The 19,626-nt window shown below is 41.9% G+C and overlaps 1 protein-coding gene across 2 annotated transcripts in view; it reads left to right on the top strand.

Annotated features, from left to right (window-relative positions):
- Positions 1–19,626, top strand: part of ROR1 (receptor tyrosine kinase like orphan receptor 1) — a 410,747-nt gene that overhangs the window by 333,520 nt on the left and 57,601 nt on the right. The window lies entirely within an intron of this gene.

Below are 19,626 nucleotides of genomic sequence, written 5' to 3'. Positions count from 1 at the left end.
GAGCAGGATTTTATTAACCTTGACACTTGAACTCGAACAATAATTCCTTGTTGTAGGGGCTGCCCTATGTATTACAGGAAGCTTAGCAGCATCCCTGGCCTCCACGCACTGGATGCCGGCAACCCCTCTCTCACCAATTTCGACAACCAAAAGTGTCTCCAGACAGTGCCATGTGTCCCCTGGGATGACAGTCACCCCCCTGTTGAGAATCATTGGTCCAGATGAGGAAGTCCCAGTCCAGGCCTGGTGTTACTTACAATCTCCAGGTACATAAGAATGAGGCTCTTCTTATGAACATCTGGTCTCATTTTCCACTGAAGTTTGAACAATAGGAAACAGGCTAAAAATGCAGCCGGAAGATGTTAGGTTCGCTATGGAAAAGAATTTCCTGCTTAAAAAGTTAGTAAGGAACTAGAAAATCTCAATGCAACATTTATAAAATATCTTCTACTTTAGATATGTGAGTGAAACAAAACTTCATTAAGCCGCTTATTTAAAGGGAAAGTTAATCTGCAGTAGAGGACAAAGTCAGAAATAGTTGCTTTGTTTCTTAAAAAATATATAATTGCCATTTCAATAGATTTAACTACAATTAGCAATTAAAATTTGCCTGAAATGGTTGATGATTTAAATGTGTTTTCTGAGGCTTTGAGAACTTAGTATATTAACTGAATGTAAATGACTTTCAAATGAGTTCTTATAAGTAGTATGTTTTCATAAGTGAATATACAATGTTCTCTAAATAACTGTGGACACTGTTAATTTTCTCGTATTACTGAAAATATAGATTCCAGTTCTCCCATGATCTGAATTAACATGATTCCAAATTAGTTGTGTCTCACTTCACTTAAAAAAAAAAAAAGGTTTCTATCTAAAAGGAGGGAAAGAATTAACATTCATTGACCACCCATTTGTGCCGGGCTTTGTGGCAAGGTCAGCAGTTCTCTACCAAGGGGGATTTTGCCCACCAGGGGACACTTTGCAATGTCTACAAACATTTTTGGTTATCACAAGTGGAAAGGTATTATATGAGCATCTAGTAGGTTAAGGCCAGAGATGCTGCTAAATATCGTACAGTGCACAGGCCAGCTCGCTCCAACAAACAACTCTCCAGCCCCAAACGTCAATAGTGCTGAGATTGAGAAACTCTGCACTAGGCTATATATCTATGTTATCTTATCTCACCCTTAGGACATTTCTTAAAACATCTTTACTATTATTATCCCCTATTATAGATGAAGAAACTCAGGCTTAGAGGGGTGAAGCAACTTGTTCAAGATCCTAAAACTAGTACATAGAAGAGTCAGGGTTCATATCCACACCCTAGGTGCTGTGGGCAGCTTTCTCTGCCACACTCAGCTGTCCTCTTGTAGGTGTTTTTTTATTTATTATCCTTATTATTTTTACTTAAAGCCATGTGTGACAGGACTTTGCAAGGAGGATGCTGATGAGTCCAAAGGAAAAATCACAAATGTGCCCAGTCCTCTACTAATCAATATAGCATGAAGTCATATACATCCTGTCCCCTCACGGGTAATAAATTCTTTTTTTTTTTTAATTTTATTTTACTTTAAGTTCCGGGATACATGTATAGAACATGCAGATTTGTTACACAGGCATACATGTGCCATGGTGGTTTGCTGCACCTATTGACCCATCCTCTAAGTTCCCTCCCTACAACCCCACCCTTCAACAGGCTCTGTTATGTGCTGTTCCCCTCCCTGTGTCCACGTGTTATCATTGTTCTGCTCCTACTTATGAGTGAGAACATGCGGTGTTTGGTTTTCTGTTCTTGTGATAGTTTGCTGAGAATGATGGCTTCCAGCTCCATCCATGACCCTGCAAAGGACATGATCTCATTCCTTTTTATGGCTGCATAGTATTCCATGGTGTATATGTACCACATTTTCTTTATCCAGTCTATCATTGATGGGCATTTGGGTTGGTTCCATGTCTTTGCTATTGTAAATAGTGCTACAGTAAACATATGTGTGGATGTGTCTTTATAGTAGAATATTTTATATTCCTTTGGGCATATACCCAGTAATGGGGCTGCTGGGTCAAATGTTATTTCTGGTTCTAGGTCCTTGAGGAATTGCTGTACTGTCTTCCACAATGGTTGAACTAATTTACGTTCCCATTAACAGTATAAAAGTGTTCCTATTTCTCCACAGCCTCACTAGCATCTATTGTTTCTTGACTTTTTAATAATTGACATTCTGACTGGTATGAGATGGTATCTCTTTGTGATTTTGATTTGCATTTCTCTAATGATCAGTGATATTGAGCTTTTTTTCATGTTTCTTGGCCATGTAAATGTCTTCTTTTGAGAAGTGTCTATTCATATTTTTCACCCACTTTTTGATGGGGTTATTTTTTTCTTGTCAATTTGCTTAAGTTCCTTATAGATGCTGGATATTAGACCTTTGCTGGATGGATAGATCGCAAAATTTTTCTCCCATTCTGTAGGTTGCCTGTTCACTCTGATGATACCTTCTTTTGCTCTGCAGAAGCTCTTTAGTTTAATTACATCCCATTTGTCAATTATGGTTTTTGTTGCAATTGCTTTTGGCGTTTTCGTTATGAAGTCTTTGCCCATGCCTCTGTCCTGAATGGTATTGCCTAGGTTTTCTTCGAGGGTTTTTATGGTTTGGAGTTTTACATTTAAGTCTTTAATCCATCCTAAGTTAATTTTTGTATAAGGTATAAGGAAGGGTGGTCCAGTTTCAGTTTTCTGCACATGGCTAGCAAGATGTAATGAATAGATCCTTTCCCGATCGCTTGTTTTTGTCAGGTTTGTCAAAGATCAGATGGTTTTAGATGTGTGGTGTCATTTCTGAGGTCTCTGTTCTGTTCCATTGGTCTATATGTTTGTTTTGGTACCAGTACCATGCTGTTTTGGTTACTGTAGCCTGTAGTATAGTTTGAAGTCAGGTAGCTTGATGTCTCCAGCTTTGTTCTTTTTGCTTAGGCTTGTCTTATCTATTCAGGGTCTTCTTTGATTCCATATGAAATTTAAAGTAGTTTTTTTCCAATTCTGTGAAGAATGTCAATGGTAGCTTGATGGAGATAGCATTGAATCTATAAATTACGTTGGACAGTATGGCCATTTTCATGATATTGATTCTTCCTATCCATGAGGATGGAATGTTTTTCCATTCGTTTGTGTCCTCTCTTATTTCCTTGAGCAGCAGTTTATAGTTCTCCTTGAAAAGGTCCTTCACATCCCTTGCTAGCTGTATTCCTAGGTATTTTATTCTCTTTGTAGCAATTGTGAATGGGAGTTCATTCATGATTTGGCTCCCTGCTTGTCTATTGTTGGTGTAAAGGAATGCTTGTGATTTTTGCACATTGATTTTGTATCCTGAGACTTTGCTGAAGTTGCTCACCAGCTTAAGGAGTTTTTGGGATGAGATGATGGGGTTTTCTAAATATACAATCACGTTGTCTGCAAACAGAGACAATTTGACTTTCTCTCTTCCTGTTAGAATACGCTTTTTGTCTTTCTCTTGCCTGATTGCCCTGGCCAGAACTTCAATACTATGTTGAATAGAGTGGTGAGAAGAGGGCATCCTTACCTTGTACTAGTATTCAAAGGGAATGCTTCCAGCTTTTGCCCATTCAATATGGTATTGGCTGTGGGTTTGTCATAAACAGCTCTTTTATTTTGAGATATGTTCCATCAATATCTAGTTTATTGAGTTTTTAACATGAAGGGATGTCGAATTTTATCAAAGGCCTTTTCTGCATCTATTAAGATAACCATGTGGTTTTTGTCTTTGGTTCTGTTTATGTGATGGATTACGTTTATTGATTTGCATATGCTGAGCCAGCCTTGCATCCCAAGGATGAAGCCAACTTGATCGTGGTGGATAAGTTTTTTGATGTGCGGGTAATAAATTCTTAGCACACAGGTACGGTCTTTTGTTTCACTTTGTTTTCCTTGTTATTCTCTAAACATGCCAGTTTATGCATGTCAAAGGTCTAGAAGGCCTTGCCAGTTCCTCTGTCCAGAGTCCCCACCCTGCCACTGAGGAGCAGCATGCAGTTTCACAAGTCTTGTTACCCCAAGAGCTTCGGTTTCCTCATCTGTAAAACAAGGATGATAACACTTTCCTCACATGGTTGTTGAAATGATCATAGAATAATAATAATAGTCAGAGGTACCATTTATTATGTGTGTTGTGTACTAGGCATTATATTAAGTGCTCTACACGTATTATCTCATTTAATTTTTAGAATAACCTTTTCAGTAGTTGGTGCCCCCATTTTGCAGACGAGAAAAGTGAGGCACTAAGAGGTTGTGTAATTTACTTGAGTGCAGGTGGTCAGTAAGTAGCAGAGCCAGCATTTGAACTTACAATGCCTGGCTCTAAGCCTCAGACTCTCTTAATCACAAAGCCCTCTGTCAAGTGCTATACAAATGTGAGAATAATTATGAGCAATGATAGCTAGTTTAGGTGATTAAAAAGCTTTATGTGCTTCAGAGAGTTTTCACAGGGTAATCATCATAAATTCCTTTTTCATTTTGTTTGCTGTTCCATCCTTGTGATCCTTATGCAGTACCTATTATGTTTCACTTTTGTGTTTTTTTCTTTCTTTTCACAAGTCTAAATAAGGGAACTAGGGGTCTTTTTTTTAAGTCTGGCTTTGTTAATAGATTTTTCAGAATGCACTTCAAAGTGCCAGCAAATTGAGTGCTTTTCTTGATTGGTAAAGATTGTATTGGTTTTTTTTTTTTTTTAACAATTCACTTTTTAGATTTCTATTTTAAGCCCACTTAGAGCTGATTACAATAACCCCTATTTATAAATATAATTTTACTGGGCCTCACCTCTGACTTATTTTCAAATTCGGTCTCACTCACTCTATTACTAAGTAAAATAATCATTCCTCAAGTGAAGGTAGGGTAGAATAAGAGCATATTTCTGCAGCTACCTCTGTGCTCTGAGGGAGCCAGCCATAAATATTCAGCATCGGTGGTCAGAGTTTGGCTCTGCATTAAATCATAATCATTTTACTAGTGAATAAATGACATGTTTAATTATTTTATATGGTTGTATAAATTTTGGGTTTGATTTGGGCAGCATATTTTTAACATCTGGATTTTTTTGCTTTCTTGTTTTTTTTTTTGTGTGTGTGTGTGTGTGTGTGTGTGTGTGGTTTTTTTTTTTTTTTTTTTTTGAGACGGAGTCTTGCTCTATCACCCAGGCTGGAGTGCAGTGGCCCGATCTCGGCTCACTGCAAGCTCCGCCTCCCGGGTTCACGCCATTCTCCTGCCTCAGCCTCTCCGAGTAGCTGGGACTACAGGTGCCCGCCACCACGCCCGGCTAATTTTTTTTTGTATTTTTAGTAGAGACGGGGTTTCACTGTGGTCTCGATCTCCTGACCTCGTGATCCACCCGCCTCGGCCTCCCAAAGTGTGTGTGTGTGTGTGTTTTAATCACTGTTTAGCCTGGGCATAGTGGCTCACGCCTGTAATCTCAGCACTTTGGGAGACCGATGCGGGTGGATGGCCTGAGGTCAGGAGTTCAAGACCAGCCTGGCCAACATAGTGAAACCCCATCTCTACTAAAAATACAAAAATTAGCCAGGCATGGTGGTGCATGCCTGTAATCCCAGCTACTAGGAAGGCTGAGGCAGGAGAATCGCTTGAACCTGGGAGGCAGAGGTTGCAGTGAGCCAAGATCATACCACAGCACTCCAGCATGGGTGACAGAGTGAGACTCCTTCTAAAAAAAAAAAAAAAAAAATCACTGTTTAGCTTTAAGTGCTAGGACACAAAATGTGAAGTCACTGTGGTCTTTAAAAATCTCAATTAACCAGAACATTCAAATCACTGGGTGTATTCAACACTCCACTTCTGGGATGAAGAGTTAAGTGACAAGGGCAGAGCTGGCTGTGGGAATCACTATGGGGCTCCCAATGCCTAGGCAAGTCAGGTCGAGCGAGCCTCCACTCCACCCATCACATAACACACAACCCCCCCAATACAACATTCTAAAACAAAAAGTGAGCAAAAGAGTGTTTAGCAATGACAGTCTTAAATGGAAAAGTCAGAGAGATGAGCTCTTAGAGGGACATTCTATATTCTGGAGATTATATGTAGAGAGGTACAGAAGAAAATCATTTGGCAACAAGTTTCAACAAGCTTCTGTTATATGGGTCACCCTTACAGGGTCATAAGCATCCCTTGGGGGATTGTTAAAAATAATGTTTAGGACCCTGTCCTAGTCCTACTAAATCCAAATCTCCAGAAAACCCAGGGAAAATGATTTATTTAAAGGGCCACAGGTATCTTGGACCCACCCCAGAACTACTGAATCACAGTCTCTAGAGCTTGGGCCAGGAATCGGAATGCAAAGGAAGCTCCACAGATACTTCTGATACAAACCCCTGGCTTACATCTCTGGGGTGGTTCCTGGCAATCTGCATCTTTAGTCCACCCTCTAGGTGTGTCTTATAGACACCCCAGTTCGAGAGACGTGGCATCAACTATTGTTCTGAGTTTTGTCAGAGCAGAGGCAGCCAAATCTTCTATACCTTATAGATCAGCTCCAATGCACAAGATTGGCATGAAAACAGCTTGCATTAAAGTTTACTTAAAAATTACACATTCCTATTAATTTTAATCTTTACAGTCTTATGAGGCTGCTGTAGCTGGAATTATAAATGAAGAAAATGAGGTTCAGAAAGGATAAGTAACTTCTCCAGGCTATTTTCTGAGCACTCTGAGCAGGTGGCAGAGTTTGAGCTCAAACCACATCTTTTTGACTCAAGCCCTGAGCTCCATTCCTGCACTTATGATTTGGTGCACAGTGCCTAGATAGCACTTTCACACATAGAATCTTGCTTGTGCTATGGAAGAGCCCTGTAGGCAAAGTTACTTATCCTTTCTGAAAAATCACTATCTTGGCTCACTGCAACCTCAACCTCCCACGCTCAATCAATCCTCGTGCATCAGCCTCCCAAGTAGCTTGGACTACAGACACACACCAGCATGGCCAGCTAATTTTTGTATTTTTTTGTAGAGAACAGGGTCTCACTTTGTTGCCCAGGCTGGTCTCAAACTCGTGGGCTCAAGCAGTCCTCCCACCTCTGCCTCCCAAATTGCTGGGATTATAGGTGTGAGTTACCTCATTCAGGCCCTCCTCCCTTCCTTTTATTATATTGTAGGGTGGGATGGTCAGGAATATGTTGTCTTTTGGGGGCTTCTGATGTCCAAATGTCTTATTACTTAGCCCTACCAACAGATATAACTCAGACCAGAGCTAACCCTGTCAGTTTAGCCATCACTTCCTCTAGGAAGCCTTTGCTATATCCCTCTAGTAAAGGTCACATGACCTCCTCTGCACACTCAGGCTCCCTGTCTTTGTCCATACCACGTAGCACTATCTGTTTCATGAGGCCAGGTATTCTCCATATGTACAATAGGAACATAACTCTTAATCAAATATTCGTGGAGTTAATGAACAAGTGCAATTAGAATCAGCGGATAAATCCTTCTAATATTCAAAACAATGAAGGCAGCTCACTTTTCTCCTATGCCTATTCTAAAATCAAATTATTCTTTTATTCATAGTCTGTTTTAACTAGATTTTATGTGCATAAATGTATTGTAAAGTGGGAAGGAAGACCACTAGAGGCAAGTACTTCCTTCTCCATTTGATGATGAGGAATCTGAAGGTCAGAGGCAGCAAGTAACTTTTCTAAGGTCACACAGCCTATCAGGTATAGAGCTGGGTTTTGCATTCAGGTCAGTTGAACATTGAACCCTAAGGACAAGCAGCTGGTAAGTATCACAGCTGAGATTAAAACGCAAGTCTTCTAATTCCCATCCTCATCTTTCTTCTGCTTGCTTCCTGCCTTAAAAACAGGATAACAAAGGAGGGTTGTTTCTGTTTGTAATTTCAAAGTTAGTACTCAATATATCACAAGGGTCTCTTAAATCATACAGTGTTCATTGCCTACATATTCCTTGTGAGTGTTAAGCTTTGGTCTTCCTCATTTTACCAGATGGGAAACCAAGGCCAGGAAGTTTCAACATTCTCGCCAGCTCTTCAGAAAGCTCACGTATCTTGAAAGCAGAATGCAGGATGATGCTGGAGGGGCTGAGAGTAGGTAGGAAATTAAGGGACTCTGTTAGGAGCAGTGGAGTAAACACCTTTAACTTGAAACCATTTAAAAAATACTTTCATACCATATTTTTGTGAGCCCAGGTAATTTCTGAATTTCTGATCCAAATCTTTTCCTCCAAAATGCCTGCTAAGAAACTCTAGCTAGAGGTGGGGGGTGAAGCAGGGAGGGAGAAGGAAATAAAAAAAAAAAAGAAAGGACAATGATTCCATTCAGAAACTTGGTCCAAATCCTTGTCTCTTTCTTCTATCAGAAATCCTCTGTTGTCAGTCCCTGGCATCACCTAGAGATTTCCTTACCAGCAGCATTCTTATGTTTTTACTAAAACTTCTCCTAGAAGAGCATGTTTTGCTTTTAGGAGCCCGACTTAAGAAAGTGCATCAGCTTAAAAATACATTTGGTTGTAATTTTTGTCCATGCTGCCATCTGACAGGATTTGAGGATGCTTCCATTTCTGCCAGGATAATAGCTTTGTTATCTGCTGAGATCTGCAAGAACTCGACAGCACAGGAAATCTGTGTCTCAGCCCCTGCTCCAAATTTAGCTCATGCATTACCTAAAATTGGGTTTACACAAGGAAAATTACTTTAGTGCTAATCCAGTTGACTTGTAAAGTAAATTTAGCTTCCTCAGGTTCCTAGTTCCATAATCTAAACTGATTTCAACAACAGCTTTAGGAGTCCTCCCACACTTCTTAAGAACCCTCAGGAGCATGGGACCCCAGCAAGCTGACCACAGCTACTAGTCATCTTCAAGCCAGTGATGTTCGCTGCCTCGGTACATTGTCCGTGGCTCCACAATTACACACTGCAGGGTAGGGTTGGGAGTAGTGGGAGAAGATAGCCTTGGGCTATTCATTTCACATTTCTGTGTCTCCATCTGTAAAACCCTGGTAACAAACGAGGTTTCACATAGAGGGAAAAAGTGAAGTTAAATGTTTTGAACCCAACTCACAGAAAATCCGTGGAGTAAAAAGCCGTGATTACAAGTAACAAAATCTTCCTTTTTTCTCCCTTGTTCCTAAGTGTTAGACCTGGGTTCACTTGCCACAACTTACAAACCAATCAAATGTGATGATGTTTAAGACTTGCTTACAGTGGTTTCCCCAAAGCTAATAAATGAAAAGTCCTTACATTCCACAAACTAGTCAGCTTTGCAGCAACAGCCTCACCTTCTTGGGGAGGCACATGATGTGAGTTACACAATTTTCATGCCAGCCCAGAGTGTTAGGTGCCATTACAAAGCCATGGGTGTCTTACATGAATGGGAGCCTCGCGGGGGGTTGAAGAAGCTGATCTGATCTGTGGTTCCTCAATTCAGAGGCCATGAGCTTTTGAAAATAGGCCTTTCTAGGTGGATTGGCCTGCATGTCATAGTTTACACATACTGAGTGCTGATCATATATCAATAATTGTTCTAAGTTCCATTGTGGGTGAGTGCTATTGTGATGTGCTATTGTGTGTGTACTATTGGGTAAGTGCTGTTGTGATGTTTATCAGATCCTCATCATAACCATATGAAGCAGTAAAGGTATTATCTCCAACTGGGGCACAGAAAAAAAAAGTTAAGTTGTCCAAGTCACATAGCTAGTAAGTGGCAGGCCTAGAATTCCAACCCTGGCATTCTTTCATGATTACTAGTGGCCACGAATCAGATGATTATAGTAACTTGTCCTGGACTTGGGAGAGCTGTATGCTGACTCATAGAGCCCCAACAATGTCTTAATTTATAAGCCCAGTGGTTTCTTCTCAGTCACCAGTGAACTTTGTAGAATGGGATGCAGCTGGTTACCCTTTCATAGCATCTTTCACCCTGTTTTCCCACCTCTCTGAGACTCTTTTTAGTGTGCTTTGCTGACTTCTCTTCCTCTTTCAACCTTATGTTTGTGGATTCCCCCACAAGTTTCTGTCCCTGCCCTTCCTCCTTCCCTCACCATCTAATCTCACCTGCATACCCAGTGTGCTCATCAATTCTTATAGGTTCAACTGGCAGTTCTATAAGGATGACTGAAATTTATCGGCCAACCCTGACTCTTCCTGAACGCAAGACCTGCATTTCCAGCTTCCCACTGGACACTTCCCTATGGACAGCCTGCCAGCATTCCCTATTTCACCTCTCCACATTGCTGCACTAATTTGCACAGTAGCCAGTACATAATAAGCATGTGATAAGTTGGTAATAGATGAAAGAATGCATAATTTAATGAAACAGTTGTCACCTCCCATAGATTTAATCTTCCAGACTGCTCTTACCTAAGCTACTTTCTTCCGTTTTTCTCTCGATCTCCTGACCTCATGATCCACCCGCCTCGGCCTCCCAAAGTGCTGGGATTACAGGCGTGAGCCACCGCGCCTGGCCTTTCTTCCGTTTTTCTGAATCCCCTCACTTAACCCTGCTCTCAGGTCCCCCTCAACCTGCATCTTGTGTTTCTCTTTGTTCTGGTGCCTGTTTTCTTCTCTTCTACATTCTTTTATAGTTATTTCTGTAAATGTCTTTTCTATTCAAGAATGTGCATACATTAAGGGAAGAGATTGTATTTTCTTCATTGGTTTTCACTAAATAGCCTCACACCGTGCATTTCACGAAGAGATACACTATATCTATGGAAAGAGTGAATCAGTAAAAGTAGACATAGCACTCTGCAGTTTACGAAGGGCTTCACAGGTACTATCCCTATATTCTGCAGTAGGCTGAAGAGATAGCTGTTGAGTCATTAGCCCTATTGTGCACATTGGGGATGAGGAAGCTGCAAGTTAGTGTGATTGTTAATGGTCCAGAATCTCACTGCTCTTAAGTTTCCAAGCCATTCTTATGATTTTAAACTGGAAGGAGGATCATCCCCTCACATGACTTTCTCCCCCATGTACACAGGAAAAATGAGGGAGAGAGAGAAGAGAACTTTGGGGTGAAAACTCACATTGTTAACAATTACAAGTGTGTCTGATTTGGTACCTTGGATGTTACAACCACTCATCAATTTTCATGTGGCTTCAAAGACCCTCATCTGAAGCTCCTAAGAGCAGCTCACTTCAGAAGAGACCCAGGTACCAATTTATTCTGGAGAGTTACAGTGTTTCATCTTAAAAAAAAAAAAAAAAAAAAAAAAAAAAAAGCGTAAAGTTTAAAAAGATCCAAGGATTTTTCTTTTGGAATCTGACAGATCTGGGTTGGAGGCCCAACTTTAACATTTAACAATCACCTCCCTGCCCCCATCTATAAAATGAAGATAAAAACACTCTTACTTGTGGTGACATATGTGGATTAAAAGGAGAAATTTTAAAGTGCTTGGCATGACTCCTGGCATGGGAACTCACTCAGTCCATTTTCTCCCTCTGCCCCTGAATTGTGCCTCTGCCTTTAACTCCTTCTATATGTGGGACCATGACCGGTGAACTTGGGGCCAAAATGAGACTCACCTACTGGGGGAGAGAGTAGAAAGCCCAAGCTGATGACTGAAGCTGGGAAGTGTCAGCTTCTTGCACAATTGCTGCCCTGTTGGAGCCGCTTGAGGCCGTCTCAATGTGCAACATGACTGACATGCAGTTAGGTCATTGAAATCACACCATCAGAATTCTTCAGCTTAATATGTCACTTCTTAGAAAGTTAATGCCCTTTTGCTACTATTAGTCTGAAATGTTGAGAAGCAAAAGCTCAAAGGCTTAATTGTAGAGGAGAGAGAGCAATTTCCAAAGGAGTGACTGATGGGAGAGAGACTCAGTCTTTGACTATGCAAAGGTGCTCAAGGCAGGTATGAACAACAAAGCTGGCTTCCTGAGACAGGTAGCACTGAAAGAACCCCGGCTCCACAGCCCTGCAGCACCTTTAAAGAAAGGGTGGGGGAGACATGCTTAAGCATTTTTTTTTTTCTGCTCCACAACGGGGCCCAGGGTATTGACAGTGCTGACAGAGCAACTGAGAAGTTGTTTAGGTTGGCATTAACAAAACTGGCACATTGCCTTTTCTGATTGACACAATTCAAACGGGTATCAACTGCCTTTCAGTACCACTGAGAAGTGGTGAACGATGAAGGAATCATAGGGCCATCCAAGTGCATTCCTGGCAGGGACCATGAATCAGCCTTATCTTGTCCCACCTCCTCTTTACACAGGGAGGTAAGCCAAGGCTCAGGACATCATCAGATGTGTGATAAATCCTCCATTAACTGGAATAGTCAGTTAACAAGACTTGTTTGCCTTTTATATTGTTATAGTCCAATTTTGGTTAAGTAGAGGTAAAACAGGTAAAAATAAGATGGTTTTTTTTGTTGTTGTTGTTTGTTTGTTTTTGAGATGGGGTCTCACTCTGTCATCAGGCTGGAGTGCAGTGGTGTGATCATGGCTCACTGCAGCATCCACCTCTTGGACTCAAGCAATCCGCCTACCTAAGCCTCCCAAGTAGCTGGGACTACAGGCACGTGCCCAGTTAGGTTGGGATTTTTTCATTGAAGTGATTTTAAGTAATATGTACAGTTTCACATCTGGTACCTTGCTCCACCATTTACTAACTAGATGACCTTGGACACATTTCTTTATTTTTATTTTTATAACTTGCTCTGTTGCCCAGGATGGAGTGCAGTGGTGCAATCATAGCTCACTGCAGCCTTGAACTCCTGAGCTCAAGGGATCCTCTTGCCTCAGCCTCCCGAAGAGCTGGGGCTATAGGCACATGCCACCATGCCTGGCTAATTTTTTATTTTTAATTTTAATTTTTATTTTTTTGTAGAGACAGGTCTTGCCTTATTGCCCAGGCTGGTCTTGAACTGCTGGCTTTAAGCAATTCCCCCACGCTAGCCTCCCAAAGTGCATTTCTTAAATTCTCATATATGCCTCAGTTTACTCATCTGTATAAGAGGGTAAACAGAACTTACCTCTTATGGTTGTCATGATAAATAAATGAGAGGAAGTATACATATATATATATATATATATAACTTAAAAAGAATAAGCACTCAATATATATTATAATACTGCTATTATCATCTGCTTTTGCTCTATGTCTATTCCTGCCTGATGCACCTGAAGGATGAGTAGCATTGTAAACAGAGGGTGGCAGTGTGAGCTTAGGCATTGTGTGGAACTGGGTGTGAACTTGGGGAAATTGCTTCATTCTCTAAACCTCAGTTTCCTCATCTATTAAATGGGAGGCGTAATACCTGCCTCTACGTGATTCTTGTATGGAACAAGTAAGATCTTATTTATAAAGTGCTTAATACACACCTGCCAATAAATGGTCAACGTGATTATGGTTAGAATGAGGATTCTAAAAGCATTATAAAGTGCCGGATCATGAAAGATCGTAGCCCTTCATTGATACAGTATTTATCTCTTGAGTACTTGCTTTATGCCTGATACAGAGTTTGGCACTGGGGACGCAGATTTACAATGTGTTGAAACAAATAGGGAGTTTCTCGTGAACTCTTGATCACTAATGAGATGAGACTATCCCGTTCCACTGCACTTTCAAGTTAATCCATGCTCTTCTATAGAATCCTTACATTCCAGCTGTGGGATGGCTGTGTCTCATATCTCCTCAGATCAAAAAGCATTTCTGCGAACAGCGATATTGAACATTAAACTGGCTGCATCAAACTTGAAAGGATGGGGCGGTGATTTTGTGTCACAATATTTCTAACATTATGCCTGGCGAATGTGCACATGGTAGATATAAAGGAGGTTTCCAAAGGGGAAGCTTTACTACTTGGACTTTTAAATTGCCAGGCTGCATTCTTGGGAAAGCCACATAAAAGAATGCCCCTTTTTAAAGGAGTATTGCCTCAGAAAGTATAGCTCTTTTACGAAAAGAATATGTTGTTCTGAAGCCTTGTCCTTGATGATTTTACTGATATTGGGATGATTATTTCAACTAACATAAGAAGGAACCTATTAGATAACAAACATTCACAGATTGCCTCTGCTTGCTGGGAATTACATCCAGCAGCTCGAAGAGCTGGGTATATTGAGAGGAAAAGGGCATTTTAATGTATAATCTACTCTTCCCTTTGGCACCAATCTGTGTAGTGAGACAACACTTGGCTGGGACTCGGGATCTGGCCCTGGCTTCCATTCTGCCATGACTTTGAGAGGAAACTCAAGTTCCGCCTTCTCCAGGAAGTTATCCGTGACCACCCCAGCATACGGTGGATTTTCCTGCACTGAATCTGTTACACTTAGATTCCATGGTATATGATTTAACACATGGCCTCTCATATGAAATAACATATGAAATGTTATTTCAACATTTTATATCTTGTCTCTCCAGAAATATTACTTGCTCCTTGAGGGAAGAAATCAAGTCCAACCTGCCTTTTGAACCCTCTGTGTAGTGCCATAAAATAAATATGTCCTCAACCAAGGCCTGATTGACTAAGAAAACCAGTGACTGGTCAATGATGTTACATTGTCTTCTGCTAAACATTTTTGGGGCAGGGGATAGAGGGGTGTGGGAGAATGGAGGTTCAGCTCAGAGGAAACTTAGTAAAGAGGAAAAGACATAACAGACCTGGTATTGAGTCCCCATCTGGCCAATTAATCACCAAGTTATCAAATGAAGCCTATTTGATCTCTTTGACCTCATTTTCCTCATCTTTGAAATATCTGCCTCTTAGCATGATTTTGAGGATCAAATAGAGATAATATGCGGAAAATGCTTTGTATGCAGGAGCACACTTTGTAATGTTATTCATTGCTTCAATTTTCAATTTGGCTTGGGTTAAGAAAAAAAGTATTATTTTTTTCTCTCAAACCAATGAGCAGGGGAAGAATGATAAAAATCACGTTTTCTAAAATGACTCTAGCTTATGTAAGAAGTTAGATCTGCCAGTATTTGCCTTTTTCTCAAATCACCTGCTGCATGCCACACACCTGCTTTGTCTGTTGTGTTCATGTAGGATTTTGTAGTTCACAAAAGCATTTTCACATGCATTATCATACAAAAACCCTGTGATACAGGCACTGTGGAAGTAAGTATTCCCATTTCATTGATGAGCAAACTGAGACTCACAGAGGCTTTAAAAATGCCCCAACATCACCCTATCAGGCTGACAGTGCCTGCCTCCTTCCAGCCTTGTCCTCTTTCCACAACACCATACTGGTTCTCCTGTACAAATATTAGGCAGCTCCCACAAGACATTCTCAGTCACAAACATGTTCACCATCTACTTCCTAGTCAAGGAGATCAGTTCACTTGCATTTTGTCTTCATACAAATAATTAAAACAGGGGCTGGGTACCTCGGCCCATGCCTGTAATCCCAACACTTTGGGAGTTCAAGGCGGGGAGATCACCTGAGCCCAGGGATTTGAGACCAGCCTGGGCAACATGGTGAAACCTTTTCTCTACAGAAAAAACACACAAAAATTGCTGGGTGTAGTGGTGGGCACTTATGGTCCCAGCTACCCGGGAGGCTAAGGTGGGAGGATCACCCGAGCCCAGGAGGTCAAGGTTGCAGTGAGCTGTGATTGTGCCACAGCACTCCTGCCTGGGTGACAGCATGAGACCCTGTCTCAAAATAATAATAATAATTAAAACGTTCAAGCAAGATCCCATTCAGTTTATAAGTCATTAATAATTCATAATAAATGTAAACATTGTAAACCTGGCCTTTCTGTATTTAGCAGTATAGCAAAATGGTAAAGAATTAGACGGACCTGGCCAGGCGCGGTGGCTCACGCCTGTAATCCCAGCACTTTGGGAGGCCGAGGCAGGCAGATCACGAGGTCAGGAGTTCAAGACCAGCCTGGCCAACACGGTGAAACCCCATGTCTACTAAAAATATGAAAATTAGCTGGGTACGGTGGCACATGCCTGTAATCCCAGCTACTCCAGAGGCTGAGGCAGGAGAATTGCTTGAACCGGGACTCGGGAGGCAGAGGTAGCAGTGAGCCAAGATCACACCACTACACTCCAGCCTGAGCTACAGAGCGAGACTCCGTCTCAAAAGAAAAAAAGAATTAGATAGACCTGATCCTAACGCTCATTCTGATGCTAGATCAAGGGGAAAATGAGGAGGCTTTTTAGGCCTTGGTAAATCAGAGTTAACAATACCTGGTTAGCAAGCCCAGTGTTGCAGTGAGAGTGAAATGAGATAATGCATATATATCACTTACTCCTCCATGTGACTCATGGATGAAAGCTATTGATATTTCAACTGTTCTAGGCTATGTAAATTTTAAAAGATTCATGTTTAGATGACACGTGAAGGTCCAGCACATGGACCGTAAATGTTGTCATGGTTTGACAGTATTAATGAAACACTTCATCGTGTGTCAGCCAGCCTCACCTTGACAGGTCATCTTTGGCTGGCTAACCCGAGGGCCAATGTGAAAAGGACATTTCACTGAGGACATGATGGGGTTGCCTTGTTTTTCTTGCTTCTTAAAGAGCCATTTCAATTAATTTTTTTCACGCATATTCCTGACCCCTTGGCCTCCCAGTAGAAAGCTATACATGCGCAAGGGGAATTTTGGCGTTTATTGTTTAGCCAATGGGGGAATGTGGTCCCCCTTTTACTGCCTTTTTCAGCCGACTCCCCGCAGTTGAATTTTTCTGAGAGGCAGTGGGAGGGAAAGTATATACCCCCATAGTTGTATTTTTTTATCCTTATTCATGATTCTCAACAGCTTTTTAAAAGTGATGGCTGGCAGCCAGGTACGGTGGCTCATGCCTGTAATCCCAACACTTTGGGAGGCTGAGGCAGACAGATCATGAGGTCAGCAGTTCCAGACTGGCCTGGCCAACATGGTGAAACCCCCTCTACTAAAAATACGAAAATTAGCCAGGCGTGGTGGCGGGCGCCTGTAATCCCAGTTACTTGGGAGGCTGAGGCAGGAGAATCACTTGAACCCAGGAGGTGGAGGTTGCAGTGAGCCCAGACTACGCCATTGCACTCCAGCCGAGGCGACAGAGCAAGGCTCCATCTCAAAAAAAAAAAAAAAAAAAGTGATGGCTGGGGGCCTGTAGTCTATAATCTGAGCTGACCTATATCCATGGCACATGTGTTAAAGGTGGAACCATAGTAGGTCAAGACAGCCATGTAAGGTGTAGGTGATAATATCCTGACTTTGGAAATGAAATGGATGCTTAAATGGCTAAGTAATTATTTAAGGCCACATGGGTAAGAAAGGGCAGAGCTAGGATTTGAACTCTGGTTTATTTGATTCCAAAGCCCTTGCTCTTGGATACTGTGACTTAGAGTTTTTCAAATGCCACTTTCTTAAAAAGGGGTCTTCTAGAAATAAAAACTTTTTTTTTCCTTTTTCTTTTTTTTTTTGAGACGGAGTCTCGCTCTGTCACCCAGGCTGGAGTGCAGTGGTGCAATCTTGGCTCACTGCAAGCTCCGCCTCCCGGGTTCACGCCATTCTCCTGCCTCAGCCTCTCCGAGTAGCTGGGACTACAGGCGCCCGCCACCACGCCCGGCTAATTTTTTGTATTTTTAGTAGAGACGGGGTTTCACCGTGGTCTAGATCTCCTGACCTCGTGATCCACCCGCCTCGGCCTCCCAAAGTGCTGGGATTACAAGCGTGAGCCACCGCGCCTGGCCAGAAATAAAAACTTTTAAGAAAAGGCAAACTTTCAGTGGTGGAAATGTGTGTGATGTGGCAGTCCAGTCAGGAAATGGTGTGTTATTTTTTGAGAAGCAAAACCTTTGGTGGTTCTCGACTGTTCTCCAAAGAGGCAATGTGCACTGGGCCTCCACGTAGGGAACTCCCTTTGCCGAGTCTTTAAAGGAACCTACTGGGTCATGATGATTATTATTAATAAACCCTAATATCCAGAGAGCAGGATTCTTTCCCATGAACAGGACCGTGGAAAGGCTGGAGTTGGGGGAGGTCTGGGGAGTCAACCGTACAAAGGAGGCAGTAGGGTCGTGGAGAGCGCTGTGTGGGGGCAGTGAGGAATTGCTACGGGGAGCCTAAAGCAGCATTTTCCGGTGGAACCACATACGTCATCTTCAGTTTTTAAGAGCTACATTTTAAAAAGTAAAAAAGAATGAAAGTAATTTTAATAATCTATTTTTAACCAAAAGATCCAAAATATTTTCATTTTAATGTATAATAAATATAAAAATATGAATGAGATATTTTACTCTTTTTTTTTTCTTTGGTACTAAGTCTTTGAAATCCAGAGTGTATTTTACACTTGCCACACATCTCAGTTTGAGCCCACCACATTCAAATGCTCAAAAGCAGGTACGTGTGGCTAGTTGCTACCATACTGGACTATGTAGGTCTAATGGTAACAATGGCGCTGCAGCCTCCTTGACCCAGCAGCACTCACTCTCCTCCACCCCACTTTATTTTCCTGCATACACTTAACACCTGCCAGACTATATATTTCCTTTATTTGTTTATAGTCTACCTCCCAGTATTATTTAGAGTTCAGTCTAGGTTGGTGTAATAAATGGATGGATGGGTGGTTGGATGGATGGATGGAGAATGGCTTAACCAAGGTAGAAATTGGAAATTGATTTCCCTCCAGTCTAGAGGAGGCTCTCCATAGCTGGAAGGGTATCTCTGTTCCCAGTGTTCACCTTAACATCCAGCCTCAGTCTATCTTATTCGTCTGCCAGCCTCAACCTGTAGTGTTTACCTTGTTCTGGATGGCTTCTTTAGCATTTCTCTTCATGGCCACACTGCAGTCAGGGGGATACTTTTTTTTTTTTTTTTTTGCTCAGCCCTATCTTCTTTCTTTTCTTCTTTCCCTTCCCTTCCTTCCTGTCTCTCTTTCTTTCCCTGTCCCTCCCTCCCTTCCTTTCTTCGTTCCTCCCTCCCTCCTCCTCCCCTCCTTTCCTCCTTTCCTCCTTTCCTCCTTTCCTCCTTTCCCCCTTTCCTCCCTTCCTCCCTCCCTCCCTTCCTTCCTCCCTCCCTTCCTTCCTTCTTTCCTTCCTTCCTTCCTTCCTTCTTTCCTTCCTTTTCTTCCTTCCTCCTGTTTCTTTATTTTGGTAAGGACCTGACCCAGAGGTGGTACACCTTGATCAGAAGGTAAACACCTCCTTGATCAGAACATAGTAACATGACCATATCTAGCTGTGGTCTCCAGCTGGTGGTCAGTTAATCTAAGGAGTTCTACTATTAAAATTGGGAGAGAAGAGCAGATCTTGATGGACAACTAGAAGTCTCCACCACTGTCCCTCCCCCGGAATGTAAACTGCCATGAGGGCAGGGATTTTGGGATGTTTTGTTCAATGTAGTAGACCCAGCAGTGGTGTACCAAGGGCTGGGCAGTGGGAACATCCACCCTGGCGGGGAAGAGTATTTTAAACAACATTGTTTGAATTGCCGGTGCATATTGGTAATAAAAGTGGACTAACTTATAATTGGTCTCATTATTGTTTTTAAATTATCCACAGAGTCTGCACCCAATATTGGCTGCACCAGAGCAGACTGCTCTGTTGCCCAGCCCTTGGTACACTACTGAGCCCTGGCGCCTAAAATAGTAGCTACTCATAGCAAGCACTCAATATCTGCAGAATGAACCAATAGATCTACCTCTGC

This window comes from Symphalangus syndactylus, chromosome 19, assembly GCF_028878055.3.
Source record: "Symphalangus syndactylus isolate Jambi chromosome 19, NHGRI_mSymSyn1-v2.1_pri, whole genome shotgun sequence".
NCBI lineage: Eukaryota > Metazoa > Chordata > Mammalia > Primates > Hylobatidae > Symphalangus > Symphalangus syndactylus.
This window is presented reverse-complemented; position numbering and strand designations above follow the sequence as displayed.